Source organism: Pongo pygmaeus, chromosome 20 (genome assembly GCF_028885625.2).
Source record: "Pongo pygmaeus isolate AG05252 chromosome 20, NHGRI_mPonPyg2-v2.0_pri, whole genome shotgun sequence".
Taxonomy (NCBI): Eukaryota; Metazoa; Chordata; class Mammalia; order Primates; family Hominidae; genus Pongo; species Pongo pygmaeus.
Genome location: NC_072393.2, coordinates 46663568 through 46674929, shown reverse-complemented (window position 1 = coordinate 46674929; position 11362 = coordinate 46663568).

The window sequence follows — 11362 nt, the reverse complement described above, 5'->3', positions numbered from 1 at the left end:
GCAGTGAGCCAAGATTACACCACTGCACTCCAGCCTAGGTGACAGAGCAATACTCCATCTCAGAAAAAAAAAAAGGAGAAGCTGATGAAAATAAGGAATTATTCAATTCAATCAAATTTGGCCTACTGCCTTTGTAGCATAGCAAACTGTAACCTAGCAATATATGAACCAATTGTGTGTATCTGTGTGTGCTGGTGTATTTGTGCTTGTGTATTGGTGGATCTCCCAGCCCCTCTCTTTGGAAGCCTGCAGATGCTCAGAGTCTAACTCCAGCGTCCCCTCCTTCATCCGCCCTTCTGTGACAGCCACAGGTGGAAGTGATTGGAGAAACAGAAGGAGGAGCAAGAGATGCAGAACTGGTGAGTCTCAGAGGAAGAGGTGGTCAGTTGGAAGGAGACAGAAACTGAGACCTGACAGGTACAGCGATCAGGTCCTCTTGGTTTCTGATCACTCTAACTAGTGCTGAGGAGTTTCTTCCCTGCCTCTATCTTCATGGTACAGGAAATTTCTCTGGCTCTATCTCTCTCTAACTTTGTGTCTCTGTTTTCCCCCTGGAGACTCTTGAGCTCCAGGTGTGTGGAAACTGGGTCCAGTTTGATTGATGTCTACTGCACTCCCATATGTCTCTACACTGTGAGCCTTCACCCACACATCCTCTGACAGGGTCAGTCCATCTTTGCAAAATGTGGGTGTGAATGTGTGCATGTCTGCCTGTCTCATCCTATGCCTGACTTTTGACCATGAGGCAACATCTTTCTTGCAATGTTAAGCAAACTCTTTGCTGGATCCAGGACCCTGAACCCGAAGTTACTTTGACCCAGGAGGAGCAGACAGACAGTCCTATTTTTAAGAGGTGGAAACTGCACTTTCCTGACCCTGGAGAGGTGCCAGCATGGACTTTCCTGACCCAAGGGCCTGGGTCTTGCTGTGCTGTGTCATCTGACACTAAGATTGGGTGCTCATTCCAGCCCCAGGGTGAAGCACCGACAGGGAGGCATGAAGTGCTTTACACACAGTAATTCAGTCTTTACCCCCTTAGGGAGGTATTGTTGCCATCCCCATTTTATAGATGGAGAGATTGAAGTAGTGACGGTTTGTAAGTCTTACCCAAGGTCATACAGTGGGTTAGGGCTACATTGTCCAATATGATAGTCACTTGCTGCATGTGGCCACTAATTAAGTACTTGAAGTGTCGTCCAAATACTATTTACAATAGCAAAGATAAGGAATCAACAGAGGAATGGTTATATAAAATGTGGTATATATACACCATTGAATACTATTTAGCCATAAAAAGGAATAAAATCATGTCTTTTATAGCGACATGTATACAACTGGAGGGGATTATCTTAAGTGAAACAAGCCAGGCACAGAAAATCACTATTACGTATTCTCATTCATAAGTGGGTGCTAATCAATGTGTACACATGGATATAGAGAGTGGCATTATCAGGAGAAATTCAGCCAGATATCGGGCAAAATTCACCACCAATATTCCACGTAGGTTCTTTTCTATTCTCCCTAAGTGTCAGCCAGTCTGAGAAATAAAGGGACAGAGCACAAGAGAGAGAAACTTTAAAGCTGGGTGTCCAGGGGAGACATCACATGTCGGCAGGTTCCATGATGCCCCCTGAGTCGTAAAACCAGAAAGTTTTGATTAGTGATTTTCAAAAGGGAAGGGAGTGTACAAATAGGGTGCGGGTCACAGAGAGCACATACTTCACAAGGTAATAAGATATCACAAGGCAAATGGAGGCAGGGCGAGATCACAGGACCACAGGACCGGGGTGAAATTAAAATTGCAATGAAGTTTCAGGCATGCATTGTCATTGATAACATCTTATCGGGAGACAAGGTTTGAGAGCAGACAACCAGTCTGACCAAAATTTATTAGGTGGGAATTTCCTCATCCTAATAAGCCTGGGAGTGCTGTGGGAGACTGGGGCTTATTTCATCCCTACAGCTTTGACCATAAAAGACAGCCACCCCCTGAAGTGGCCATTTCAGAGGCCTACCCTCAGGGATGCATTCTCTTTCTCAGGGATGTTCCTTGCTGAGAAAAAGAATTCAGAGATATTTCTCCCATTTGCTTTTGAAAGAAGAGAAATATGGCTCTGTTCTGCCCAGCTCACCAGCAGTCAGAGTTTAAGGTTATCTCCGTTGTTCCCTGAACATTGCTGTTATCCTGTTCTTTTTTCAAGGTGCCCAGATTTCATATTGTTCAAACACACATGCTCTACAAACAATTTGTGCAGTTAACGCAATCATCACAGGGTCCTGAGGCAACATACATCCTCCTCAGCTTACAAAGATGATGGGATTAAGAGATTAAAGTAAAGACAGGCATAGGAAATCACAAGGGTATTGACTGGGGAAGTGATAAGTGTCCATGAAATCTTCACAATTTATGTTCAGAGATTGCAGTAAAGACAGGCATAAGAAATTATAAAAGTATTAATTTGGGGAACTAATAAATGTCCATGAAATCTTCACAATTTATGTTCTTCTGCCATGGCTTCAGCCAGTCCCTCCATTCGGGGTTCCTGACTTCCCACAACATGGCATAATAGGTAGAACCTCTAGTGCAATTTTGAATCAGAGTGGTAAGAACAGCCATTCTTTACTTGCTCCCAGTCTTACAGGGAAAGCATTAAATCTTTCACCTTTAAGTATGATGTTGGCTGCAGATTTTTTTGTAGATGTCTTTAGTCAGGGTAAGAAATTCTGTTTATTTCTAGCTTGCAGATAATTTTTAATCAGGAATGGATGTTGGATTTCTATCAAATGTTTTTCATGTCTGTGTTATAATGAATATATATATGCTTGTTAATATGCTGAGCTCCCTTAATTGATTATCAAACATTAAACCAACTTTGCATCCCTGGTTAAACCCACTTCCATTGTGTTTATCCCATAATGTAGTACACTTGTTTTATATTCTGTGATTTAATTTGCCAAAATTTTGTTCAGTATTTTTAAATCTTTGTTCATGAGGGTATTGGTCTGTAGTTTTCCTTTTTGTAATGTCTTTTCCTGGTTTTGTGATCAGTGTGACATTCACCTCAGGGAATGAGATGGAAAATATCATGTCCTGTTAATTTTCTGAGTATTTATAGGCTAGATAATGCTTCTTTCATAAATGTTTGATAGAACTCACTAATGAAGTCATATGGGCCTAGAGTTTTCTTTGTAGAAAAGCTTTTAACTACACATTCAATTTTTAAAATAACTATAGGGCTGTTCAGGTTTTCTATTTCTCCCTTAGTGAGTTTTTGTGGTTTGTGTCTTCTGAGGAATTTATCCAAATCATCTAAGTTGCCAAATTTTTTGCCATAGTATTCATAATATTTCCTTATTATTATTTAAATATTTATAGAATCTATAATGATTTCAACTCTTTTTCCTGATATTGGTAAATTATGTATTTTCTATTTTTTCTTTATTGATTTTATTAATCTTCACAAAGAATAAGTTTCTGGTGTCACTGATTTTCCCTGTGGTTTCTCTGTTTTATATTTCATTGATTTCTTCTGTTATTTTAAAAATTTGTTTCTTTTATCGCCTTGGGGTTTATTTTCCTTCTTCTTTTTTAAGTGGAAGCTAATATCGTTGATTTGATAATTGTTCATAATAGCCTCTGATGATCTTTTATATTTATGGTATCAGTTGCAATGTCTGTTTTTTATTTCTGAATTTAATTATTTGAGTCTTCTCTCTTTTCATTCTTGGTTAGTCTAGCTCATGGTTGATTTATATCTTTTTCAAAAAACATTTTTCATTTCATTGATCCTTTGTAATTTTTTTCAGTCTCTATTTCATTTAGTTCTGCTCTGATGTTTATTCTTTCATTCTACTAATTTTGAGTTTGGTTTGTTCTTGCTTTTCTAGTTCCTTGAGGTGAATGATGAGATTGTTTATTTGAAATCTTTCTACTTTTTTGATGTAGGCATTCATTACTATAAGCTTCCCTCTTATTACTTCTTTTGCTGTATCCCATAAGTTAGCCTATATTTTGTTTCCATTTTCATTAATTTCAATACTTTTTTTATTTTCTTCTTAATTTCTTTTGTGACCCAGTTGTCACTCAGGAGCATGTTGTTTAATTTCCGTGTATTTTTACAGTTTCCAAAGTTTCTCTTGTTATTGCTTCTAGTTTTAATCTGTTATGGTCTAAGAGGATACTTAATATGATTTTGATGTAAAAAATGTGTTGAGACTTGTTTTGTGGTCTAACATATGATCTATCCTGGAGAATGTTTCATGCGCTTATGAGAAGAATGTGTACTCTGTAGCTGTTGGGTAAAATGTTCTGTAAATGTCTGTTAGATTCATTTCTTCCCTGGTGCAATTTAAATCCCATGTTTTATTGTTGATACTCTGTCTAGATGATCTGTCTAATGCTGACAGCAGGATGTTGAAGTCCCCAATTATTATTGTGTTGGAGTCTATCTCTCCCTTCAGATCTAATATTTGCTTTGCATATCTGTGTGCTTCAGTGTTGGGTGCATATATGTTTAGAATTGTTATAACCTCTTGCTGGATTGATCCTTTTATCATTATGTAATGACTTTCTTTGTCTCTTTTTACAGTTTTTGACTTAAAGTCTGTTTCCTTTATAAGCATAGCTATTCCTACTCACTTTTGGTTTTCATTTGCATGGAATGTCTTTTCTCATTTCTTTACTTTCACTATATGTATCTTTCCTGATGAGATGTGTTTCTTGTAGGCAGCATATAGCTGGGTCATGCTTTTTAAATCCGTTCAGCCAGTCTCTTTCTTTTAAGTGGAAAGTTTAATCCATTTAATTCAAGGTTATTATTGATATATGAGAGCTTAATCCTGTCATATTATTAGTTGGCTTCTTTATATATGTATATCCTTTCTTCCTTTTTCTCTTATTGTTTATCATTGTAGTTTTGAGAGACAGGACTAGCTGGATTTCCAGATCTGTTACTATCTGAGGGGTCCTAGGACAGGCAGTCACTAGATACTTCTCCCAGCCACTAAGTTGTGACTGGGGAAATTTACTCTTTTCACATGCCTTTCTAATTATGCCTGAAAGCCCCACTCCTTTGTTAGGGAGAGACATCCTAGCAAAAGGAGGGGCCATGATACTCTAAAATTAGGAGAAGGGAAAAGGGTAAATATATATAAAGGCTCTAATTATGCTTACCTTGCATAGGCTTACCTTCCATGCCTACGCAAAAATATGGTGAGAAACAGAATTCCTAACTTCTGAGGGAACACCTATTAAACATCAGGAAGCCATTATGAGTTATTATTGGCTGTACAGAAACCTAAAGAGGTGGCCATCTTACACTGCTGGGGTCATCAGAAAGGAAAGGAAAGGGAAATAGAAGGGAACCACCAAGCAGATATTGAAGCCAAAGAGCCTGAAGGTGGGACCCTCCATTAAAAATGCTTATAGAAGGACCCCTAGTATGGGGTAATCCCCTCCAGGAAACCAAGCCCCAGTGTTCAGCATAAGAAATAGAATGGGGAACCTCACAAGGTCATAGGTTCCTCCCCTCAGGATGTCTAGCCACCTGAGGGGAAAAATACTTTTGCCTGCAGCTAACCAATGGAAATTACTTAAAACCCTTTGCCAAACCTTTCATTTAGGCATTGATAGCACCCATCAGATGTCCAAATCATTATTTGCTGGACCAGGCATTTTCAAAACTATCAAGCAGGTAGTCAGGGCCTGTGAAGTGTGCCAAAGAAATAATCCCCTGCAATTCAGGCCAGACATTTCAATCCCTGTATCTTTAACCTCCTTGTTAAGTTTGTCTCTTGTAGAATTGAAGCTGTAAAACTACAAATAGTTCTTCAAACGGAGCCCCAGGTGCAGTCCATGGCTAAGATCTACCACGGACCCCTGGACCAGCCTGCTAGCCCATGCTCCAATGTTGATGACACCAAAGACACCCCTCCTGAGGAAATCTCAACTGCCTGACCCCTATTATGCCCCCATTCAGCAGAAAGAAGTTAGTGCAGTTGTTGGCCAACCTCCCCAACAGCACTTGGGTTTTCCTGTTGAGAGGGGGTGCTGAGGGACAGGACTAGCTGGATTTCCTAGGCCGACTAAGGGTTCCTAAGCCTAGCTGGGGAAGGTGACTGCACCCACCTTTAAACAAAGGTCTTGTAACTCAGCTCACACCTGACCAATCAGGTAGTAAAGAGGGCTCACTAAAATACCAATTAGGCTAAAAGTAGGAGGTAAAGAAATAGTCAAATCATCTATCATCTGAGAGCACAGGGGGAGGGACAATGATTGGGATATAAACCCCAGGCATTCGAGCCGGGGGTGGGCCACCCCCTTTGGGTCCCTTCCCATTGTATTGGAGCTCTGTTTTCACTCTATTAAATCTTGCCAATGCACACTCTTCTGGTCCATGTTTGTTCTGGCTTGAGTTGAGCTTTTGCTCACTGTCCACCACTGCTGAATGCTGCCTGCAGATGTGCCACTGACTTCCACCCCTCCAGATCTAGCATGGTGTCCACTGCACTCCTGATCCAGCAAGGCGCCCATTGTTGCTCCCAATCAGGCTAAAGGCTCACCACTGTTCTTCCATGGCTAAGTGCCTGGGTTCATTCTAATCGAGCTGAACACCAGTCACTGGGTTCCACAGTTGTCTTCCATGACCCATGGCTTCTAATGGAGCTATAACACTCACTGCATGGCCCAAGGTTCCATTCCTTGGAATCCATGAGGCCAAGAACCACAGGTCAGAGAATAAAAGACTTGCTGCCATCTTGGAAGTGACTGGCCCCATCTGGGAGTGGCCCACCACCATCTTGGGAGCTCTAAGAACAAAGACCCTCCTGTAACAGTTTGGTGGGTTTTTTTGTTGTTGTTGTACTTCCATTTGAGTCTATTCTCTTCCTCATTTGTATGTTTTCTCTACCAATGGGTTTTACATTTTGTGTGCTTCCTTATGGTAGATATCCTCCTTTTGCTGCTATGTGTAAGACTCCTTTAAGCATTTCTTGTAGGTCTGGTTTAGTGATGATAAATTTACTCAGCTTTTGTTTGGGAAAGACTTTATTTCCTTTTCATTTATAAAGTATAACTTTTCTGGGTACAGTATCTTGCAGATAGTTTTTTTCTATCAGCAGACACAATGCTGGATCCAGAGGGGTGGAAGTCAGTGGCACGTCTGCAGGCGGCTTTCAGCAGTGGTGGACAGCAAGCAAAAGCTCAGCTCAATGAATATATGATCCCATTTTCTCCTGGCTTGTAAGGTTTCTGTTGGCAAATCCACTGTTGATGGGCTCCTTTATAGATGGCTAAATGCTTTTCTCTCACTGTTTTTAGAATTTGCTCTTAATCTTTGACTTTAAGCAATCTGACTACAATGTGCCATGGAGAACTTTTTGCACTGTAACTACCTAGGGGTCTCTGAATTTTGTATATCTACATATCTAAATCTCTTGATAGACTTTAGAAGCATTTAGCTATTATTTCATTAAATAGGTTTTCTATCCCTTTTGTTTCCTTTTTGCCTTCTGGGATAGTTAAAATTTGAATAGTTTGTTGCTTTTTGGTGTTTTATATATCAGATATGCTTTGCTCATTTTTTTTTTTTTTTTCTGACTGAGTTATTTCAAAAGACCTGTCTTCAGGTTATGCAGTTGTTAATTTTTTTTAATCTAGTCTATCATTGAAGCTTTTGAATTTGTTTTGTATTTAATTCAACGAATTCTTCAGTTCCAGAATTTCTGTGTGGTTTTTTTTTTTTTTATGATAGTGATCTGTTTGGTAAATTTCTCATTCATATTCTGAATTTTCTGACTTTTTTGTATTTTTTTTACTTCTCGTATTTCACTGAGCTTTTTAAATATCATTCTTTTGAATTTTAAGGCATTTTATGGATTTCTTCTTCTTCTTTTTTTTTTTTTTTTTTTTTGAGATGGAGTCTCCCTCTGTAGCCTAGGCTGGAGTGCAGTGGTGCAATCTCAGCTCACTGCAACCTCCACCTCCCAGGTTCAAGCAATTCTTACTCTTCAGCCTCCCAAGTAACTGGGATTACAGGTGCATGCCACCACTCCTGGCAAATTTTGTATTTTTAGTAGAGGTGGGGTTTCACCATGTTGGGCAGGTTGGTCTCAAATTCCTGACCTCAAGTGATCCACCTGCCTTGGCCTCCCAAAGTGCTGGGATTACAGGTGTTAGCTACCACACCTGGCCTAGATAAATTTTTTTTAGAATCTCTTGCTGGAGCATTATTGTGTTCCTTTGGGGGTGTCATGTTTTCTTGCTTTTGCATGTTTCTTGTGTCTTTACATTGATATCTGTGCTTCTGGAATCATGGTAGCTTCTTTTAATTTTTTGAATCTGCTTTCATAGGGGAGGACATTTTCCCTGAAGATGTATCTATGGTGTTGGTTGGGTTGGGCACTGTGACTTTGATTCTGAGTGCACGCATTAATATGGTTCCCATATGATTTCTTCCTCTGTAAACAGTGTCAGTAGGGTCTGTGGTTTCCTCTTTGGCTTAGGGTGTGGTTGTTAGTGGAAGCTGTGGTAAAGTTGTTCTGAGATGGGGACATTAGGTGGGCCAAGGTGGCAGCAGCATGCTGAGTATGCCTGTCCTTGGGTCTGAGGGTAGCATACACTGGCAATGGTGTTAGTGGATCTAGGTGGGCCAATTCTTGGGCCTCCAGGTGACTTTCTCAGGTTCTGACAGCGGAATGGTGGGCTGGGCTGGTAGGTGGGACCTCAGGCCCCTGTGTGGTGGACACGGCGTGAGCAGTAGCTGTGGCAGAATAATCCTCTAGCTCCAAAATGGTCCATGCTGCTGTGGTTGGTGGTGTAATGGGTTGGATAGGCCAGTCACCAGGCCTGCTGGTGGCACACGCAGGTGGGTGCCAGCCATGGTGGTAGCAGCAGGTTGGGTGGGCCCATCTCCTTCCTGGGAGGAGTATCAGGTGCCGAATACTTTAGTACTTTGATACTCAGCTACCAAAGGTGGTGGATGGAGCAGGGTGATCCCTAGTCCCCCGTACGACATGTTTGGGCACTAGAGGGGTGGAGCTGGGCCAGGTGGGCCTGTCCTCAGACCCCTCAATTGTGTGTGGGCACTGACTGAGGTAGGCAGGAGGGGCTGATGCCCAGGTCCTCAGCACATGCTCAGCGGGGTCTCCTGAGGAGAGCAGGGTTGCTTTCAGTGGCTGTGGAGCTTTGCTTCACCCCCAGGTGGGAGTCAAAAACCTCTTAGCAATTTTCAAATTTAGCAAATTTCAAGTAATTGCTTTTCAATTAATGTATAGTTAACACAATATATTGTTATTAACTATAGTCACCATTTATGTAATAGATCTCCTGAACTTATTCCTCCTAACTGACATTTTGTATCCTTTGATCAACATCTCCTCACCCTCTCCACCAACTCCTGGTAACCCCCATTCTACTCTTTGCTTTTGTGAGTTAAACTTTTTTATACTCCACTTAAAAGTGAGATCATGCAGTATATATCTTTCTGAGCCTGACTTATTTCACTTAATGTAACATGGTCCAGGTTCACCCCTGGTGTTGCAAAGGACAGGATTTTCTTCTTTCTTAAGGCTAAATAGTATTTGTGTGTGTGTGTGTGTGTGTGTGTGTGTGTGTACATGCATGCATAGCACATTTTCTTTATCCATTCATTCATCTGTTGATAGACACTTAGGTTGATTGTATATATTGGCTGTGTGAGTATGCTACAATAAACATGGGGTGCAGATAGCTCACAGAGGAAATTTACAGTAACTAAACATTCTTTAAAAAGGAGAAAGATCTCAAATCAATGCAACACCCCTCTCTTCCCATTGCCCCCTACCTCTTCCCCACCCTCTTCTATCCCCTTCTGTGTCTCTATTTCTCTAGAATCTGAGGTCCAGAAGCACAGATACTGGGTCCAGTTTGATTGATGTCACCTAGGCTTGGGTCTGTCTCCATCACTGCTGTAAGCCTGTCCCCTCCCCTGCCCCTAGCAGGGGTCAGTCCTTAATCACCCAACATGTGAAAGAATGTGTCCACATCTGCTGTCTCTGCCTGGTGCTTTTTTTCTCATTTAAAATGGGAAATCTGCATCTTGCTTGCATAGCTAAACAAACCACTTGCCACCACTGAAGATGCTGATTTAGGGAATGGAGGTGGCTGAGTCACCCCACATCCATGTGGATTAGACACAGGCAATGCATAATCTGAGGCTGAAAGTCAAAGCTGCCAGGAGCAGCTGCACCCCATACTTCCCCAACCCATGAGGAGAGGACCAACAAAGTACAACCCACACTTTCCTGACCTAGGAAAGATGCCACCATGGACTTTCCTGACCCCAGGACCTGGCTCCTGCTGTGTTGTGCAATCTGGCACAGTCTTTGTAGCAACACAAGTATGGCCCAATACGGGTACTCTGGGTCCTCATTCCACTTTCGGGGAGCACTGATAAGGAGACATGAAGTGCTTTCAATAGAGTAATTCACTTAGTTGTCACCCTTTGATGTAGTAGTTGTTGTCACCCCCATTTTATGGATGGAGAAAGTGAAACACAGAGGGGTTGAGACCTCTCCCAATGTCACACAGCAGACTAAAGGTAGAATCAGTTGTCAAGCCCAGAAAGTTTGGTTCTACAGCCTGCTGTTTGCATCACTACCCCATGATGCCTCTCTCAGCAGAATGTGGAGACAGAGAGAGATAGTAAAGAGTAGGAGGCAGAGAGAAAGAGAGAGGGTGTGAGAGGCAGAGGAAGAGAATAAGTTCTGGAGAAAAGGGATTCTGCAGGTAAATAGCAAGGGAGAAACTGGGTTAAATGGCAGGAAACCAATTTCTCACCAGCAGGTCTAAAGACCTGCGGGTCTTTAGAATGTTTATGTGCATTTAAAATAACATCAAGAGAGGAGGGGGCTGACAGCAGCTGTGTGGACTATTTGGCTTCTCAGCTTTTTCTTTTCCATCACAGCACTTGTCCCTATTTCTCAGGTCCAAGGATCTGAGAGGCATGCTCTGGGAAGTCAGAATAAAGGACTAATTTGAGTCAGACATACCTGAGTTCAAATCCCAGCTCTGTCATTCATTTGTTGTGCTAAAGATGCTCAGGCAAATGCAAGCTCAGCTTGGAGTCTAAAGTTTCCTTATCTGGAAAATATGGATACCTAGTGATATTGTGAGTTGAAGGGGGCCTACCTCTCCACCCCTGTGGGTATTTCTCATCAGGTGGAGATGAGAGACTGAGAAAAGAAATAAGACACAGAGACAAAGTATAGAGAGAGAACAGTGGGCCCAGGGGACCAGTGCTCAACATGCAAGGACCCGCACCAGCGCTGGTCTCGGAGTTCCCTCAGTATTTATTGATCACTATTTTTACTATCTTGGTGAGGG